Source organism: Amphiprion ocellaris, chromosome 9 (assembly GCF_022539595.1).
Source record: "Amphiprion ocellaris isolate individual 3 ecotype Okinawa chromosome 9, ASM2253959v1, whole genome shotgun sequence".
In the NCBI taxonomy this organism is placed as follows: Eukaryota; Metazoa; Chordata; class Actinopteri; family Pomacentridae; genus Amphiprion; species Amphiprion ocellaris.
In genome coordinates, this window is record NC_072774.1 from 21,638,718 (window position 1) to 21,659,266 (window position 20,549).

The following is a 20,549-nucleotide window of genomic DNA, read 5'->3' on the forward strand; positions in this document are numbered from 1 at the left end:
GGTAAATAAGGAAACTTGTTTTTTCGGACTTTGGCGAAAGGTGAAGAACTCCAACAAGTTTAAGAAGAGGTGAGTGGAGATGAGGATGTCGAGCGCGTGAAAACGGTAGGCTATTAGTATGATATAGAACGCTGGCCTTAAGAAAATAAGGAAAAGAAGAGGGGGAAAGGATGAAGAAAAAGTATCAATCGATAGGGTTAAATTATTCATCGTCATTAATTATCGATCGCTCTCCGCTGCCGGCTCGTCCGCCTCGCGCCAGAGTTGAAAGGAGGGAAAGCGCGCTTTATTAAAACCGGCTCGAGCCTCATTGTTTCATGTCCCGCGGCAAAGAAAAAGCTCGAGTTTGACTCTGCCTGCGCCAGTAGAAAAATATACACACCCGCACGCACACACACACATTGCTCCACCTCCCTCCTTTGCGTTCTCCCTCTCTCCCTCTCTCTCTCTCTTTCTCCTGACGCGCGGGAGGAGCTTTGGGGAGCCTCGCGCGGTGTTCACGGGGCGGCTGTGTCTCGCGTGGATCGATGAGGGATCAATGGCTCGCGCTGACTAATAGCCAGAGAGCGCCTTTGATCTCGCGGCTGAGAGATCAAAACCTGCGCGAGAGGGAAGAGAAATAGGAAAAGAAACTGCGCCGGCGAGCTGACCTTCACACGCGCGCGCGCGCACGCACACACGCACAGGCAAAAAAAAAACCAAACTCACGTAGCCGACGCACGCGCGCAGCTTTTTCGGAATTTCACTGCAGGATATCCTACCTGCAAACAAAACCGAGATGCATTGCAAACGAAACTGCCGGCGAATATGCATTGGACAGATTTAGAATAATAACCAAAGTATCCAGGGTATAGCCTGCACCAGACTCGCACCCCAAAACACTTCGCACACGCACACGCCACCTTTCTTCCCAAGTCCAAGTTGTTGCTCTTGATTTTGACTTCCTCAGACAAGGTGATAGGGTGAGAACAAGGGAACCATCTGTTGTTTCCAGCAGATGAGTGTCCTATGGGCTCAAATTCACACCTATAGAAAAGAAAAGGAGTGTGTGCCTGTTTCTGGGCGTAATGGAGAGAGGCAAGGTGATTGCAATGTCTGAAAAAAAAGAGAGAGAAGACAAAATACCAACATTGGCTTAAACTGAGCTTAAGTTTGTTTAAGATGTGAAAGCAGACTAACAACTCTGTAATGAACTTTAAAAAGAAACTGCAAATGAGTGGATGAAATGTGTGGATGTTTCACTGAAGTATAGTCACACAGAGGCTGTAAGGCCACTAGAACGTACTTCTACATCATTTTTAAATATTATAACAGTGTTGCTGTTTCCTATTTCACGTAGGAGACTTTAACAGCTCAAAACACACCTAAAGTTTTATCACTTTGGCAATTAACAGTATTTTCCCTACGTCAGAATACTGACTCTTAAACCAATATGATTCAGATGTCTGCTGCAGAAAATGAGAGATGGTTTGGGGTTCGAGACCTTTTCTGTAAAGTCTAGCAAATATCCCTCCAAAGTCCCAAATAAGCCCATTTGAATTTATGTTTTTTTAACAGCTTTTTCAACCTCTGTGGTCTAACTGACTCCAAGTATATGTCACTATGCAGCATTCTTTCAACTTTGTACATTTTTTCTTTGTCGTTCAGTGACTTTTTGGTAAACAAAAGGCGCCTTGCTCATACATAAGCCCTTAAATACTAAAATATGTCCTTGCCTTGTAATGCAGAAACACTTTATGGCCATTTCTATATTCAGTAGCATCCACTGTTTGTGCCAATGGGAAGGGTTCGGTCCTTCTATACAGAGTTTTGAGTAAGATCCGTCTTTTATATTACTATTAATACTCAAACAGGATAATAATGTCAATAGTCCTCTAAGCACCACAGCACATTCTTAGCAAAAAAAAAAAGCTAACTTGTTTTCCACACTTTTACCTGAGGAAATGCACTTCTCTCTCCCTCTGTGTCTCTACTCACCCTCATCACGCTCTCTCTATCTCTCTCTTTATCCCCCCATACACCCCCCTCCCCTCTCTGGTCAGTGAGTTACTCTCTCTATCGCTCTCACTTCCCGAATTAACCACTCAAGAAGTCACCACCGACTCAATCAATAGCTCATACATAAACCCTGCTATAATCGCTCCCCCTGCCTGCCTGTCTGTCTGTCCCCCTCCCTCCCCTCCCCTCTCCCCCTTCGCCAGCATCTCCTCGCACTCTTTTTCCCTTTCCCGTGTCCCCGTGTCTCTTTTTATGTCTTCTTCATGTCCTCTAATTTGAGACACTCTCTCCTCATATAACCGTCAAACCTCTGTCATGAACATTAAGGCAGGAATAAGATCTTTCAGTTCAAAAATAAGTCCTCACCTCTACTCATGAAGCCCGTGCACCTTCTGAAGGAGCCTGATCTCAATTAATTTGACACATGAAGAGAGACGTCTATTCTTTGAATGACAAAATTTGCACACTTGGTGAGCACATGATGATGATGTATTACTTCCATAACCAAAATAATATTTACCTCTGCTCTGCATTTCCCTAGATGTCACAGTGATTTTGCACTTTACTAAAAAATTTAAAAATGCCACCTTATGTACAATATCACATAAGACTTGAATAGCTGATTGAATATTAATATAGAACACTGTCAAAACAATAAAATGTGATAATTGTTTCCGCTGCTGTCCCTGCTGTTTTCACAGTCCAACAACCTTAATGAAAGAAGAAGAAATGGAAGACAGGAGGAACATCAACAGCACAATCTCTTACATCAACAAAATGAAGTGCATGCAGGCAGCCTTCATAACTGTGAAGACTTACAAAGTGACACCAAGGCACTCTAAAGTGAGACCAGAAACATGTGCGCTGTGCGTCTTTTAGAAACCCAAAGCATAGAAAAACAACTCACTCAGTTGAAAACTAATAAAGTCCAATCTTCAGTTCATGTGTGTCTCGTACTGAATACTTAGTATGAAAGGTGACCTGATGCTGCTTTGGGAGTATGTTAACTCTTATGGTTTCACTAGCTACTTCTATTCCTTTAGGGACTTGATATTTGTGTAGCATCCCTCTAAAATTTATTACAGAAGCACAGTAATTCTTTTAAGTGCAAGGGCACTATCGGCCTACGTTCGTGTGTCCAGCCAGAATGGGCCCAGTATTGCGTTATAGCAAAGACAAGGAGACATCAATATTGCATTATCTCATGTTTAACTGTGAGACACAGATAGTTGTTTTGGGGGCCTTAAAGATATTGTATTACCAGAGGAGATGCAGACAGACACACACATGAGGAGAAAAAAAAACAGAAAATAACACATAGAGAATTTTAAAATTATAAGGCCTCTACACACCCTCTGCTCCTACCCCTTCTCTCTCTCTCTCTCTCTCTCTCTATCTCTCTCTCTCTTCCCTCCTTCTTCTTCTCTGCCTCTCTCTCCAAAGTCTTTGATTCGTCCGTACGGTTTGATCTGCAAGAGAGCGAGTTTTGTAAACACATTTTTCACGATCATATAGCCACGGGCAAGGGGAGCGTGAGGCGCGGAGGAAGAAGAAGAAGAGGGAGAGGGAGAGACTCAGAGAGAGAGGAGTGTGTGTGTGTGTGTGTGTGCGTGCGTGTGTGTGTGTGTGTGAGGGAGGGTGGGACGTTTAATGAGCGTGCAAGATGGAAAGATAGACTGACAGAAAATGCAAGGATGGAGTCACAAATATGGCTCAGTGCTATACAGCACAGAGCAACAAAGACACACACACACTCGTACACACACACATTCACACACTAGAGAGAGCAGGCTGATAGTTTTGGCACAAGTAAAGCATCACAGGGGTTGATGAAATGTGAAGCAACAACGAGAAAAAGCAAGTTATTCAGTTTTCCTCATCATGCAGAGGGAGGTGACACTCCAACACTGTATTTCCCGATATGACACTTCCTGACTGGTGAACCCATGTAGGAGAAACAGAAGCAGAGTGAGAGAGACAGGGAGGGAGAGAAAGTGATGCATCTCGTTTGGGATGATGAACACAGAAAACAGAGAGAAACGGCGTCTGAAAAACAGATTATGGAGGGAGCCAATAAAACGTTGCGCACAGACGGTAAACACACTGTGGTGTAAAGCTGAACTAATAAAAGTGCCAGGCTCTCATTCTCTCTCTCTCTCTTCTTTTTTTTTTACTTGGTTGGAACATGTTCCGTTTTTTCACCTGGCTGCCGCTAATTCGTTTAGGTTCGACTGGCTCCGGTAATGGCGCTAACCCGTCGCCTCTGTTCCGACTCCTCTCCACGGGACACGATAGAGAGGAGGCGACGGCGGCTCGGTATGAGCAGCGATGGCACACAACGATCCAAGGCAGGGTCGTGATGATAATAGAGAGGTGGAGAATGTGTGGTACAGTCCACTTTGAGTTTAACAGAATTTTCTCACTGAGTTTGAAACTTATTCAGGGACTAATGCGCATGGATTGTTGGGAAATGTAACCAGTTCGTCTGCGCAAAAATGACATTAACGCATGCCAAATGTGCAAATATGCAACACGCGATGCTGCATTTGAAAGCCTAATAAATGCATATAATAATTGCAGTAGTAGTGCACATCGAGGCTCAGCACACTGCAGTGTTATAACCTTGTGATGAATTGGCTCCTTCGACTTTTGGGGAAAGCACGAACTGGGGTTAGATGCAGGCCATCACATTTAAAGTGCTTTTCCACTTCGAGATTTGTTTGTTTTCCTAAAAGACGGGGAAACAGTCCTCAACAATTCTCCACAAATCCCTGGCGTCAGTCGTTAAAAAATGATTTTCTTTTCATTTTTCCCTTTCCTTGCATTCTTTCTTTTTTTTTTTAAACTTAGCTACTGCTTTTTAGAAAGAAGAATGGCTGCAAGCAGTAAAGTCGGTTGTCAGTGTGTGTGTGTGTGTGTGTGTGTGTGTGTGTGTGTGTGCAGTGCAGTGTAGTGTAGCGTTTCCTCTTCCTCTCTCTTTCTTCTCTCGGTCTTTTCTGTCCGGGGAATTGTTCTCAACGTCCACAAACACATTGCAAATACCCGCCGGCCCAGCAGCATCGATTTCTAATTAGACGCCAGGATAATCGTTGGAGAGAGATGAAAAAAAGAAGAGAGTGATAGCGAGACCGAGTAAATAAATATATAAACGAATTAGAGCCCAGATTAATTGAATGAATATGAGCATTAAAAAGAAACAAAGGTGATCTTGGCTGATAAACCTTGCGTGGACTGAACGGGAAATAAGGCTTATACACAGAGGAGCACAGGCTGGAACATATATGCAGAACGAGAGGATGGGAGTTTTCTCTCAAGGCGACTGATTTGGAAATTAGGCCTACTTTTATTCTGTTAAAAAATGGTTTTGCAATTACTGACGGACAAAAGACATCCAAATGTTAAGTTCCCAGATGTGATATCAGTGCAATAAAGAGCTCAGTGCATCCTGCAGGAAGCTCGGACAAATTTAATGCAGAGAACAAGGAGTGATGCATAAATAGCACGCAGGCTAATAAGATGGATCAATAAATATATGTTGGTCAGCAGATGTTTAAAATCTGTGACGGCAATCAACCTTGAACTAAAAGCCACAGCTGGATTATCCAACTTCTCTCCTCTTCAGTCAAATTTCCACCCTCCCTCTCCTCTCCTCTCCTCTCCTCTCCTCTCCTCCCTCCCCTCTTTCTGTCTCCTGACAGAGTGTGACAGGGGGTTAGCCGGGGAGCTCAGGTAGCTCGTTTACTTTAATTAACGTTTCATCATCCTCGGAGCGGGACCGCGCACCGTACTCTTTCATGCTGCTCCGTCTCTCATCCCTGTTCTCCTTCCATTCATCATCAGCCCCCCTCTCTCTCTCTCTCTCTCTCTCCTCCCCACCTTCGGCCTTACCTCTCATCTTTTCTTCAACAACTCGCCATATCGCCCCCCTGCTCTCTGTCTCATGTCCACTCAAGCATATACAGGATAATAATTCAAACACTTTCCTTCCTCGCCCCTTCCTTACTTTCCTCCTCTTCGTCCTGCCTCTTCCTCCTCCTGCTTCTTTTTTAACTTTGTCATACCCCACCTTTTTTTAAAGCAATAATGATGTCATTACCCGCATAACTCCAAGCTGGTTTAATCAGCTTATTGTGTGCCATTATTTTGAAGGGTGCTATAGTAAAAATCACAACAAAGTCAAAGTGAGTTCCGACTATTATAGTTGAACATTAGAACCATTGCACGGCCTATAGGTTGTTCGTCATGGACACATTATGGCGCTGATGGAAGAAGAAGAGGATCACAGTTATTGACCGGTATTGATCATCCCGGATCATATAATGGAAAATAACCCCCCAGTCGGTGATCATCATCAAGCAAGCAACCGCAGCAGATAAAATCAAAGGTCTCTTTCTCCATAGACTAAATTATCAATTAGTGCGCTAATGTCCATAAGCGCAGTCTATTGATTTTAGTGACGTTTTTATCCTCAAATTGTTTATATGCATAAGCCAACAGAATTAGGTCGCTGGTTTTCCAAAGTGGATTTTTGAGATTGACCTTTTTTACCCCCGTTTCGTCCCAGATGTGTAGGAAGCGAGGTGCAGCTGAGAGAAGTGGGATGTATGTATGAAAATGTACGCAACTTCGAAATGAGGAGATCTTCAACTTTAACTTTTATCATTTGTTTCCAGTCGATGGTAACTGGACGGTAACACTTTTGTAACGCGTTACAAATAACTTTAGACTGCGCGTAAATTGCGCAGATACAAGTCATGTGTTGCTCATGTTTCAGCGTTATTATTAGACCGAAACGAAGGCGGATTGTTACTTTTTTTAAAAATTCAAAATGCTATCTGAATTTGAATTATCTGATTTATCTCCTAATTCTCCAAATTTGTTAAACCCTCTCTCTGTCTTTATCTGATGAGAATTAACTGAAGGGTTTAATGAGGGATGAGTTATCGCGATGCTTGAGAAAACAATTAGGTTTATTTTTTCTTATTTTTTTTATTATTGGACGAAGCGGGATTATGAAAAACAGGACGGCATAATTAATTTGACCTCAAAGGAGCAACGATGTGTGTTTAGAGTCAATGGTGATATTTTAGGTATTTTTAAGGTTGAAGCCTTGTCTTAATAAAAAAAAAACAAAAAAAACCCTCCATTTTGCAAAATGGTTTTCATCTCACCATTTTGAACTTCGGATGCTTTATTTAAAAACACTAAACTTCCAATTTCAGTTATATTTATTTTATCTGTCACTTTCTATTCAGTCACACTTTGATGTTGTGGACGATTCAGCTGACCAAGGTTCACCACATATTTAGGCCAAATAATTATACTAGTGAATTGAAATTAAAATATTATAATTAACTCCTACCAGCTATGATGAATACCTATATTATCAGTTTATTTGTAGTTGTTATTCTGACTGTAATAGCATTGTTAGCCTACAAACTACGACCAATCACTTTCAGGGGCTCTCACACTGACACAGTCAGATTCTACAGTAAACAGAAAGTTAAAATCCAAGGACAAAAGTTGGGGGGTAGCCAAATCACATAAAAAGATGATATTTTACTAACTTGCTCTTAATGAAAAAAGGAATGCTGAAAATGAATCAATAAACCCAACCTGAAAACTTTTCGCAAAACAATAGCACTGAATCCCCTTGGAGCAGAGTTAGAGCCGGCGTTTGATAAGACGGTGGAAATGGCAGGTGTTATATGAAGCAAAAATAAAATAACAGAAAAAGTGGAGTAAATGCAGTTAGACTCATATGGTTCAGTGTGATATGGCTGTGACTTGTACACGGCCGAGACGCAGCATGGAGCACTCTGAGAGTTTAAACTGTTTAAAACACTTACAGTGGTAACCGGATTTGTAGCCTTGTGGGGTTAAGACCTTGATGAAATCCACTGTGTCCGCTGGGACTACAGAGGTGTGTGCTCACATACAAATTGCCAGTGATAAAGAGACAAGTGGAAGCTCCACCATCGCTAACCTTAAACCCCATGACTCTTACACTGGTTCACATGAAAAGAACTCTCCTACCCAGAATGCAGTTGGCACAATCCTGGAACCCAGGGGAGATGGGACTGTCAATGTGATGTAAAATGCTGGCCGTTGTCGTTGTTTTAACTGGACACACCCTTGCACCAAAGCGTAGGTGGATTCAATTTAAAATTGGTGGGCTGGAGTTGTTGAACACTGAACTGTACAAAGCAGGGTGCACATGGCAAGAATCCTGTTAGCTCATTGCAGATGCATTGGTATCAGCACATAAGTAATGAGAAACTGTGTTACTGAAATGTCAAACTATGGTCTATGAAATAAAATCTGTAAATTTGAGGTCATTTAAAGACACTGACCTTTACCGGATTTGACCACCAGAGAGCATTGACAGGATAATGATTAAAAATACAAAAATCAACTTGAGAAATAAAAGCAATCAGTAATAAAAATGATTTATTTTGTGTCTGCCCAGATTTTGATGCCCATATGTTTGCCCATATATGAAAAACAGATAGACCAGGACAAGATTAAATTGGCACCTTCCTTTAAGGATGTATGGATCATAATCTTGACCACAGCAACAGGCTGACTTTGCCACACCATGACTTAACCTATGTTGCCCCTCTCTCTTCACCAGTTCTTGTCATTTCACTCCATAAGCTGTCAAATTAGAAACACTGTAAAAAATGTGGCCCAAAGTAGACAAGCAGTTCAGCTATAAAATGTAAAGCAAATAAAGATTTCAATTTTTAATGTATACATCAGACTGAATTGACAGCTTTGCCTACACAGTCTTTAACTATAAACTTTAATGTGCATTTCACTTGAAAATTTCTACATTAATGATTTCATTCACTGAACTGCTTTATAAAACAACAGAATAGCACACAGTTGAATAAAAAAATCTTGAACCACAAATACTGGAAATCCTGGACACTTGATGTTATATTCAAACCAGACAATATTATTTCAGGCAGGTTTAACTTATTGTTTGTTCACTGGGTTTCAGGGGCATTCTGGGTATACAGAGTATTCAGCACATAGATGAACACAAACTTTGAAGACAAGAACGATATTTCAAATGTAAACAATACCTCACCAAACACAAAGTATGATGAGAGTAGATTCTAAGTGAATGGATACAAAGCCTAGATAATATACTACATTCCTTTTTTTAAAGCACATGCCATTTAAAATGACTACTATCTCATCTGTTCTGTCTCTTTTCATATTTGCTACGATTTTTACTCTCTGTTCTGTCACTATATTCTTTCTGATGTCTCCTCCCAATACAGGGACGTCTTGGACTGCTGCATTTCTATTGAAACCACAATACAAAGTCATATATCCACAGACGTCCATACACAGACCAGCATGTTCCCACACACACGGACACACACACACACGCTTGAATCACACACACAGAAATTCAATTTTTCTACCTGCGTTTCCCTCTTTCCCCTCTCTTCGACAGACACACACACAAATGTACATAGATTCAGTGCCTGTGTGAACCGGCCCCTGTCGGCCCTCTCGCCTGTGTGTGCGTGTCAAATCGAATCTCCACCTCGGTGCGTAGTACACCTGCTGTGCTGGCGTATAATGCGCCGCATACAGTGAGTGCACGATGACGGATTACTGAATTAGACCAATAATGACAAGTGACACTTCTGTTACCGCTCCCTAAGCCACTACAGAGAGCAAGGGAGAGTTGTAAATAAAGAACAGACACAGGGACAGGGAGGGCGAGAGAGAGAGAGCCAACAGGGTGGCAAAGCAAAAGAAACAATAGCAAAGAGACAGAGGAAGTCTTGGAGACGGATTGGAAATTTTCGGCTTACTAAATAAGTTCTATTTCATTTGAGTTCAACTTCTCTGCCCTTTTTTTTTTTTTTTTTTGTTTAGACATCCCTTTGCTTCTGCAGTGACATTTGGTTGTCATGGACTCATGGTGGCAGCTCAAAATAAATTCCTAACAGTCTATAGTGAAGATGAACAATATTTTTCTAAATTTTTGGAAAAAAAATGTTTACACAGCATCAACTAAAACCTGTTTTTCATTATTTACACAAGGTCCTACATAGACTCATTTAGGCTTCAGGTAAACGACTGTCTAGGCAGCTAATAAAGGCAACACCGGCAACCTCACATGTCTGGCAAGACAGAACTGTTATGAGAAGTTTTGATGTGTTTCTCTGATAAATATGCATGAAATGTAGAGCAGGGTAATTTGTGAGTGTCCACCAGTTGTAGACCGGGGCAGTGTATCTGCAGGATGTCTGGCCCCCCCATGGACCCAGGTCTCCGCAGGCCTGTGTTCAGGATACTAAACCAACGCCAAATGAGGAAGAGGAGGTGCAATCCTCCCTGGGACCACATGAATAAATCAACCTACCACCCGGTGTGTCTGTGCCAGGGCAGAGAGAGACTAGCGGAGTACACTCACAGAGCGATGTACACAAACACATGCATTCATTCATTCATTCATCCATGCACTCATGCAGAAGAGAAGCAGTAAAACAGTGGCTATGTAGGTGTGATAGATGTGAACCACAAGTGGCTGCCTTCCTGTTTTTGGATCTGGAAAAAGACTTTATGATATGAACATCAATGAGAATAGTTGTGTTGGCACTCTGTCGATGTCAATTTAACTGCAAGGCTCATCATCCTGCCTGTATTGTCTCATAATGGAGAATCATTGGGGAATATAAGCCTGCCAAGTCCTCAAGTCATTGTGCCACAGTCATATCTGGCTTGTACGCCAATGCTCAAAGGTGCAAGTGACTTCTAAAACTCATACCTCTTGTGTATGTGCCCACATGATAGAGGAAACATGAAGAGAAACAAACAATGCTAGAGAAGAAGTGAGTGTTTAACTGGGACAAACACACACATAGAAAAAGAGGGAGAGACAGTGCACGCACAACTGGAGATGGAAGAAAGGAACAGAGGCGCGAGAGAGCAATAGGGGGAACACAGAGGAAGGAAGACAGAAAGAAATATTGACAGAGCCTAGATATACACATAAGTCACCCGACACGACCCGCCTGCTCCCTGTATTTTATAGAGCCGCTCTCCGCTGGCGGAACAGCATGACAGGCCAGTTCCTTCAACGGAAAATATGGTCCCTCTCTACCCTCTTGCCTCTCGCTCCGCTATCACTCCTGTTTTCTGTCTATCCCACCTGATATCATTCTGTCACCTCTGCGCCAGGATCTTTTTTCCATCATCCCCCTATTTCTTTCCTCCCCATTCTCGCGTTTTTATTGGTGCTCTACATTCCGCCCGTCATGTTTCACTCCTCCATTTCTATCCATCTTCATGTCGCTCTCTTAATCCCCTCTCATTTGCTCTCCTCTGCCCTCATCCCTCCCGTTTCTCTTCCTGCTCTCCTGGAGCCGTTTCCATGTGCTGTCCCATTTCCACCTACTCTCTCCGTTTCCCTCATTCTTCCTGATTCATTTCCTCTCCGCTATCCGTTCCATTCATCCCTCTCCCTCCTATTTGTGCCAAGTACATTGCCATCCCTCTCTACCTTCTGGCTCTGCTATCTCCATCTTATACCTTTCCAGCCATATTTTCTCTGACCTCCCTCCGTTCATCTGTATTTCTCTACCACCCTTGTACAATCTTTCTATCCACTTCTTTAACTCAACACTTTACCTCAGCCTTTTCACTTCTGACCTTTCCTTTCCTCCTCTGGCTTCTTTCTCCTTCCTTATGGACATCTTTTTTCTGTCTTCCCTTTTCAGATTTTCCTCCTGTTTTGCTGTTTAAACTGTTGTCTTAACCCCAGGTTCTTTCTCACTCCCTACTATCTTTCTTTTTTCCTCCTTTCTCTTTTTTCTTTCTTTCTTTCTCCTCTCTCCCTCTGCATTCCAGTCGGCCCTCCCTCTCTCATCCGCAGCCTGAGCACAGAGCCCCATGTGTCGGAATCAATTAGGGCTGAGAGCCGTCGCGGCCGCTCTTTCACGGAGGTAAATATTAAACTGCACCAAGCACCGAGGAGGAAGAGAGGGAGAGAGAGGTGGGGAGAGAGGGAGCCCTCCGTCCCTAATCCACCGCATCGATCAGGCGGGGATGAGGGTAATATATTATTTTGACAAGATACGATCCTCCGACGCGCACCGCTATCCCCGGCGATCGATTTCTTTTTTCTCTCCTTTTTTCTTTCCTTTTCTCCCCCTCAGTGAGTGGGACAGAGTTTGTGTGTTACTCTGTGTGTGTGTTTGTGTGTATGTCTGACATAGGGTGCGTGTGTGCATTTCTGTGTTGTTGTCGGCTGTGTTGGCGTGTGCATGTGCACTGGAGTGTGGATGGGTGACAATAGGAACAGCATTAGGAAATGTGGTAGAAGAGATGAGGATGGTGCTGCTAGTAGGTCTGCGCTTTTACAAACAAGCTCCTGTCTAAACAGCTAAATCACATGCTCGCCCAAAGATGGATCGTTGAGAGAATCTAAAACTGGTATTTTGTGTTTATTTTCTGCGGTATATGCACGACGCAGCATAGAAGGCAGTACGTCAGGGTTACAGTTAGTAACAGAGTTAGCGGCAGAGCTGACCTATTGTAAAGTTAAGTGTCCTCCCCCGCATGGTCCCCTCTGCTCCTCTGCCTCCTCTCTATATCGCTTTGTAAACTGTGTCTAAATGCTAAATTCCCAGATCAATTTTTTTTTATTCAACCTCTCCCCCCATCATTACCCTCCCTCTGGCCCCAGCCTCTGTCCTTCTGAAAGAGCTTCAAGTCTTGCTGTCCTTTAGTGATGGAGGGTGTCCTGCTAACCTTATGTAGCCTGTGTATAGATAGGTGGTTGCTGTAATGTAATGTCATGGGATTGTGTATAAATAGCACAGGCACATTTTGTGTATTGTGTCTATGTATTTAAGCATTCGCGTGCCATTTAACTGCACTTAAATGATACTTCCATGGTGTATGAAGTGAGTTGGTATGTTATTCATACACCATTCATACGACTAAGTGTTTATGCAACTTGTGCACAATAGAAAAGCAAATACTTTGGTGTCACATCCTGTTGACAAATGTAGAGCTTCTTCGTGGGTTCATTGTAAATCTAAAAAATGTTTGTAATAGCTTTTGCAGTTAAGGAAATTTTACAATTAATGTAGAATCAGATGAATTTGTTGCATGTAACCCAAAAGGAATCAACGGCCTTAACTCTTAAAAAAGTAATCCAATAAACATGGATGACTTGAATGTCCACTACCTGGCTATAGCATATAAGGTAATTATTAGGGGTAGTATAAAGTATTCATCAATTAGCTCAAACCTTCAAAGTCCACAGAAATTATTACGTTTCTGTCTGCTGATTATATAACTAGTTAAACAGTCAGATATGTTTGATAAATATATGAAGAGTTTAGTAGGTAAGGTAAACTAATGGTACAGCGTTTCATCAAAATAGACCATAATGTTAAAACCACAACACTCTAACAAAATAAAAATTCAAATGCATGAATGTATCTGTTTCTACATCAAGTTATCGTTATACAGCTAGAGAGTCTGTTTCAAGTTGACACACAATTATATAAACGTGTCTTCATCTTATGTGTATGCATGCATGCATTTTACGTGGACAGCATATTTCAGGTTTAATCTGTCCTTTTGAGCGTTAGAGTGATACAAACACACACAAGTCATGCACACACCTTGGCGCCCAACAAGTTTCCTCTCCTAGAGAGCTCCGTCCAAACAAGTACGACAACACCTGCTGGTTTCTCCTCCACCTCATTCCGCTCTCTCTTACTCTTGGTCTCCCACTTTCTCTGTTTCTGCCTGCCGCGACTTAGTTTTCCTCTTTCTTTCTGTCCGCTCTTGCTTTTATTGTGCCATTTTCTGCCACTTTGGTCCAAGAAAGGGAGGCCGTAATGCAATCTCTCCCCCTCTCCATCCCCTGCTGTGAGGGAGAGTAGCTTGGCCTGTGTGCTGGGCCGGGGAGAGGGGGGAGAGACGGGGTCAAGGTGAGCTCTAATACACTATTGATCTGCCCCAATTGAAAACCTGATGGAAATTTTACCCCCCCTCCCCTCCTTTCTTCCTCATCCCTCTCTACACCCCCCCCTTCTGTTTTTCTCACCCCCTCCTTTCTTCCAGCACACTCTCCCTTCCTATCTCCCACTCCTCTCTTCCCTTATGTCTTTTTTCCTTTCCTGTGTGTATCCTCCCTGGTGTCTAGAGTCTTCCTCTTTTTCAATGTCTATCCCCGTTCACTCCAATCTGTTTTCTCTCCCAGCTGAATGTCTCTTTCAACCACTGACCACTTTCTCTCCTTTACCATCTATCTCCGTGCTGGGCAGGACTCTGCCTCCACGTCTTTAAAACTGTGCTTCTAATCATTTCCTCTCCTCCTTTCTCCTCCTTTCGGTCTCACCATCTCCCCTTTTTCAAGTCGGTTCGTCTCTTTTTCCTTTAAATCCCTCGCTACACCTACCCCTCCCCGCTGATTCTGTCTCTCTCGTTTTTTCTCTCATCCCCCTGTCTGAGTGTGCATCAGATGGTCCATTTCTCTCTAACCCAGTGCATATTGATCCCTATGGCAGTAGCATGCAGGGTGAGGGCTGTGAGGACCACTGCTACAGTGTATTAAACGCCACAAACGCTTTGGACATGGGGCCTGAGACACGCCTCCCCGGCAGGGCCCTGTCAATAGCTGCTCCCTCCTGTCAACAGCAGCCAAATGGCCTCTCAATCTGGGACTTGTGATGGGCCAAAGATTGGTACACAGAAACTGCAATAGATGTGCCACAGAAAAATAGAGAGAATTTTTATAGGAGAAAAGTCAGGCTAAAAAATGAAATAAAATAAAGAGATATGTATAAGGCCATTTTCCCTATAATGACGAACTGCTTTTGAGACGCAAATGCATTCACCATTGATGTAAGTCAATGAAATCATATAAAGCCATTTCCATTCAGATGCCGAAAATGTTGCAAGCGAGATCTACGACCTCAGCTTTCAATTTGCTCCATTCTTTGCCTTAACTTCAGCTTCATAATAACATGCTGTTGTCCTGCAGTTGTATGGAACAGCAATTATGCACTGAGTGTGCTATATACTATTCAAGCACATCAAACAAAGAAGGCACAAACACTGGAAAAGCCTGAACAATAGAGATGGCAGTAAGAGAAGTAAACCTTTTACAGCTACCCATTACTTTCCCACTTAACAAGACAGACCACAACCTCTCCCTCCCTCTGACTCTATGCAGAGTTGGCTGCTATCACCGCACTGCTTGAGTGGGAGATAAATGGAGTGAGTGTGTGTATGTGTGCATTTGATTTATGTACTGTTGTGTATGTGTCAGACAGCTGAGCTATCAGGACCACCATCTCCCAATAGACATAGAAATGCTACAGCAGTGGAGGGACCCCTCTGTCGACCCAGAGACCCCTGATACACATCTGGAACAACAGAGCTCAAAGAACAGGGATTGGAGGGGTTTGTTGCAGTAGTAGGAGTCAGAGAAGGAGGAGGGAAACTCTTCATTGCTTCTGTGCTGTTCATTTTCATTCAAAGGAGATTTGTCCACGGCATCCCTCACTCTACTGCTGTCTTTTTCTCCTCTCTGCCCCTAGCTGTCTCATGTTGATGAGAGGTAAACAGCCAGTGTACTTTCACCTTACACTCCACTTCACAGCTTCTTCTGTCTCTCACAAGAACAATCTCACAGATAGCAGAGGTGTAACATGCAGACTAAAGGGCACAGCGGGTTGTTTTCACATGAAACTTCAGTCAACAGAATCACGAGTTGCTTCTGTATGATCCTAATGTCATTAAAAATTCACTGTTTGATCAAAACATGGAATGTCTGTTTTTCAAAGAGTGAAAGAATGTACAGGAAAATCACGACCAAACTTTTATAGTACCTTTCAAAAAACTGTGTTTGACCTTAAACAATTTTCCCACCTTATATGTACGTTGTTCTCAGTTTAAATCATAATCACAGAAACAGTTTGAAATATTTCATCTGGGTTTCAGTGACAATTTCGGTACACACACGATTGGTTCTAATTTGTCCACTAACTGGCAGTCAGCGATCAGACACCTGTTTTATTTTCCCACTTTTCTCTTTCAATCACTCTTTTCTCGTCTCCCTTCCTGCCTCCTCTTTTCTCCCCCCCTCTTTTCACCCTCTCCATCTATTTCTTTCTCTCTAGGAAGGAATCAGTCTCACCTTAATTGCTCTTAAATCGGATTAATGACTGACCGGGGACAACTTGACTTAATCTCTCTTCTAGTAAATCTCTTCCTCTACCCTCTTCTCGTACATCACTCTTATACATTTTATCCTCTTTTGCCCTCCCCCCTTTGCTCCCTTTTTCTCTTGTCCTCTCTTTTTCCCGCTTCCAGTGCGTTCCTCCCACTCATTCTTTCTTTACCCCTTCTTCCACCATCGCTCGCCTCTTCCGCTTTGTCACCACCACTACCCCTTTCCCTGTCCCTCTTTCTTTTCTATTTCACTTCCCCTCTTCTTTCCACCTCTCTCTCCATCACTCTCCCTGGGAGTCAGTCATTCTTTTAGATTTTTGGATGCACTCTGTCATGCTTCAGCTCCGCTCATCGTCCGGGTCCCTTCATCATTTCTCTCCTCTTCGTTTCACACTCTTTCAACGACTTTATTTCATCCTTTAACTTCGTCATCCTGAAATTTGCCAAAACCTCTTTGACTCAGCCGTCACTCTATCTCTGCTGTTGTCTGAGTGTGTGTGTGTGTATGTGTGTGTGTGTATGTGTGTGTGTGTGTGTGTGTGTGTGTATGTTAGTCTTGCTACAAGGCTGACCAATTGTAGAGTGCTGTGTATGTGTTAGTAGACATCAATGTGGTCCTGTCATTGCCTCCTAAGTGCTTTGGCAATACTTGGGATCTGCTGTCATGCCAGTTCAACTAATCTCAATCGAATTACATCGAACCTGTAGTGAGATGGAGATACAGGACATGAGCATCTGTCTGTGTGACTGCTCAAGGAGCTCCGGCTCTATAAAGAGGATGGAAACTGCATACGCGCACATATGCAACACATCAGTTTTGGTGACAGTGATGCCATTTTTAATAATCTAACAGGGATTGATGTCAGCAAAACCACAAGAAATTAAAAAAAAGGTGCTAATAGTTCAGTGAAAAAAAACAATAAAAAAAAAACAACAGACGGCATGTCATACTGAGGTGATCTTTGTTAAGGGTATAAGAAAAAAAACTGTGCCACCTTCTAAACCCCTGCCGCTCAAAAAACTGAGGGAAAAAAGAGGCCAGCCTCGTGGACAAAAGCTCATTTTCCTCTTGGTTGCACACTGCTGCAGGCGGGCTAACATGCCACAGGAGAATTCAACCACTCATACACCTTTGTTTTCCTCAGGTTTTTCTCAACTTTACACACAGCTGCAAAGCCATAACTGAGAGCAAACCAGAATTTCTCTGTCAGCCCAGAAGGCATGTGCATGGCCTGTCCAGCCTGAGGCAAATTCGATGATCTGAGAGCCACAAAGTCGCCCGTTTGTTTTGATTGCGACAGACAAAAGCAGAATCTGTCACTTCCAAATGCGAGCACATTTGTTCGCCTTCCAGTTTTGCTTTGAGTCACTTCCACATCACCTTCTTTCTTTCTTCCATTCGCCTCTTCTCTCTAACTCTTCCAAAGCTCCCCCCACAACTCCTCAACTCCTAACCTCTCTGCATGCCCATCTGCCTCACAGCGCTCATGTGCTTGTCCTTTCTCACTCTTTCTCTCTCTCTCACAGAGCAGCCAGGATTAAGCATTTATCTCGGTGGTCCTCCTTTCGGCCTTAAACGCCCGTGAGGATGATAAGAGTTGCTGGGATTTGTCAAATTGTGCGCCATTGATTAACTGACCTTTCACGCCTGCAAGTCTCTCAGCCACTTCACTAACTGCCGACAGGCTAGATAGAGAGATAGATGGATACATCTGGCTGTTATTATTGTGTACAAGTTTGTAGTTACCAGGTGTGGCAGCGAGAGACGACAGGGGTATGAGGGCCACGGGAGGGATGGGGGAGATGAGCTGGAGGGAGGGAAGGGGGAAGGAAGGCAGAGGCTTGGAGATGGTGGAAAAGATACGGAGGAGTCCTTCAATTGCCCTAAAGGCTCGGAGTGTAACAGGTAGAAGTGTGTCTACTAGCAAACAGTAATGAATGTTGAATTATGAATAATGAAACACAAAATTTACGGTGCCGAAGGGCTAACATCAGACAGGAAGAATTAGGAGGACGCAGAGGAGCCGTAGGAAGCGTTCAGATATTGGCCAGCAGGAGGAGAATCTTGAATGTGATCGGTAATGGCCAAGAGCTATTGCATGACGAATTAGACACCTTTGATTATTTACTGATTTTTCTTGCTTCACTGCAGCCACATTTTCAAAATCAAGAAAGAGGTGTTTCTAAAAAAAAAATGAGAAAAACTTTGAGAGCTAATCAAAGTGAATTCCATAGTGCATCAAAGCTGTATCACAATCAAACCCTTATTTAGATTAATTTTCACAGTTTGTTGCCCTTTCAATAAGTCACCAAGAGAAGGAAACTATATTTCACATTGTTCAGTATCTTTAAGATAAAAATTTTACTTATAGGAAATGTTTGACAATTTCTATCTCACATGGTCATATGAGCCTACAAAATGGTGATTTTACATCAACAGCACGACTCCTTAAACTGTAAAACGCATTGACCTTAAGTGACCTCGGATTTCAAATATATGAAAACTTTTTTAATGGGAGTGGTTTCAGCTTACAAGAAAATGTGGTAGGAAACTGTAGAAGAATAAGAGAAAGGAAAGAAATGGAAACTAAGATACCGAGAGAGGAGGAATAATGACGAGATGCACCCACCTGGCCCTTCGCGTCGCTCCGCCTCAGAGATGCACCTGAGGCCGAAGCCCGACGTCCGTCTCTCGGAGTGGAGTTGGAGTTTGTTCGCCGCTGCGCTGGTTTGTGACCCGGGCGGAAGGAGGCGATGGAGAAAGTGCCGCTGTCGCACTGCACAAGGCGTCACTAAAAAACAAGATTTAAAAAAAAGTGAGACTGATAAAAAAAAATAATAAATCATTCTTACCGGACTTTTTTCTTTTCTTCATCCAAATCAGAGAGTAAAATTAATTCAAGTCTAGGAGACAGGAGAGGTGGCGGTATCAGAGTTGTTCTGATGTTTTCCCGCAGGACAACTGCTGTCTCACAGACCACAGATCAATCACCTTATTTACTTCTTACTGTCATACAGTAACGAAGGTAGCGAGCGGGAGGAAGAGATGCCAGTATGAGAAATACTCCCATAATGACTTAGCGCGTCTTTATTGCGCTCATTTGTGAATGACCTTATCGCACCAGAATGCATTTGTTTCTCTCCTCATGTTTCTACAGTATCCCCACAGAATCTTTACGAGTGAGTTATAGTGTTTCTCTATTCACACTGAAGCATTTTGAAATGTTTATGCATATATATGGGATTTTAGCTCTTTTTTACGCACAGGATGTATCCGGGGTTATCGGCACACTGAGCGGTTCCAGAGGACCAGAGCGCAGCTCGGCGAGAGGCTTTGCTGTCTTGTTATCGATATATGAGAAGCTTGCTGGAAAGGATATTGACCGCACTAACTAGCCGCACTTTGATCATACGAAATTGCTTTCCAGATGACAACACATTAAGGATGAGAGCATTTTTAAAAAATCAAACCCGCCTCTCGCACCTGTCAGAAGTTTCTTTTCCGAATGAGATGGAAATGAGGAGAGGTGAGAGCCCCCAAAGGTCGGCTGTCTTGAAAAATAAAAGAAAGCCAATTTTCTTTATCCAAAAATCAGGAAAGGAAAGGGGAGAAGAAGAAAAAACAAGGAAAAGAAAGAAGGAGGAAGAAAGGCTGCATCCAAAATCTTGATTCCACACCATGGAATTACGATCGGAACTTGAAAAGAAAGTTAGATTGTCTGAATATATGTGGCACACAAAGGCTCAAGCAGCTTATGAAAATGCTGAGTTAAATGCTAGATAACGATTGTATCAGTAACACGAAAAGAACAGATACACAGATGAACAAAGAAACGGCAATATTTCTATTTTCTGTTTGTGGAAGTGACGGCGAATGAAAAGGTGGGTCGCAGATAAAAGGACAAAATGAATAAAAAAGTTTTAAATATGGACCTAAAGATGGAATTAAATATATGAATTCGAGAAAAATAAATTAGAAAATAATTAGGATGAGAATATAGCAAATAATCGGAGTGTGGAAAAAGTGGAGCTTCAAGTTGAAACAAGCTGCTTTGGAAAATAAAGGAATGAGTGCATAATAGGTTATTCGTTCGATATAATAATAATAATTATTATAGTATTAATAATAATAACAACATCATAGTAATGATGATATAAATAATTTGAAAACGGGTCCATTCGTTTTAAACGAAAATGTAGGCTACTTGCTTTATAACAACGGGTCTACTAAGCCTATTATTATTATTATTATTATTATTATTATTATTATTATTATTATTATTGTTATTAATATTATTATTATTATTATTATTATTATTATTATT

General features: G+C 42.4%; 1 protein-coding gene across 2 annotated transcripts in view; it reads right to left on the reverse strand.

Annotated features, from left to right (window-relative positions):
- Nucleotides 1-20,549, reverse strand: part of erfl1 (Ets2 repressor factor like 1) — a 48,909-nt gene that overhangs the window by 16,177 nt on the left and 12,183 nt on the right. For both annotated transcript variants that reach the window (XM_035944216.2, XM_023261774.3), the window contains exon 2: nt 18,855-19,016. The gene's annotated coding sequence lies outside the window, so the exon portion shown is untranslated. The remainder of the gene's footprint in view (nt 1-18,854; nt 19,017-20,549) is intronic.